Source organism: Octopus bimaculoides, chromosome 10 (assembly GCF_001194135.2).
Source record: "Octopus bimaculoides isolate UCB-OBI-ISO-001 chromosome 10, ASM119413v2, whole genome shotgun sequence".
NCBI lineage: Eukaryota > Metazoa > Mollusca > Cephalopoda > Octopoda > Octopodidae > Octopus > Octopus bimaculoides.
The window spans coordinates 85,551,886-85,552,448 of NC_068990.1; positions in this window are offsets into that span (position 1 = coordinate 85,551,886).

A 563-nucleotide genomic window follows, 5' to 3' on the forward strand; every position below is an offset into this window, starting at 1 on the left:
CTGCTTGTATGACAGTGGCACTTATTTTACCACTATCACACAATATCAAGATGAGGGAGCACACACACACACACACACACACACACACACACACACGCATGCACACATGCATGCACGCATGTATATAGTCCACAATACTCAAAAGATTCAAACTCAGACTCCGATGTGTTTACAGGGGAACAATTCCACCAGGTAAAGAAAGGCTATAAGAAGGCTCGAGTTGAGCAGGTATACAGGCAATTATGTGGATAAACAAATTAGACTCATCATCATCATTATCATCATCGTTTAACGTCCGCTTTCCATGCTAGCATGGGTTGGATAATTTGACTGAGGACTGGTGAAACCAGATGGCTGCACCAGGCTCCAATCTGATCTGGCAGAGTTTCTACAACTGGATGCCCTTCCTAATGCCAACCACTCATTTACATATTTTGTGTTTCATACCCAAACTATTATATTTTATATATTTAATGTATCTAATTCGTTCATCCACATAATTGCCTCCACACACATATGTATACATAAAACAGTATATGGAAACAACTGCATGAAAGCCTATC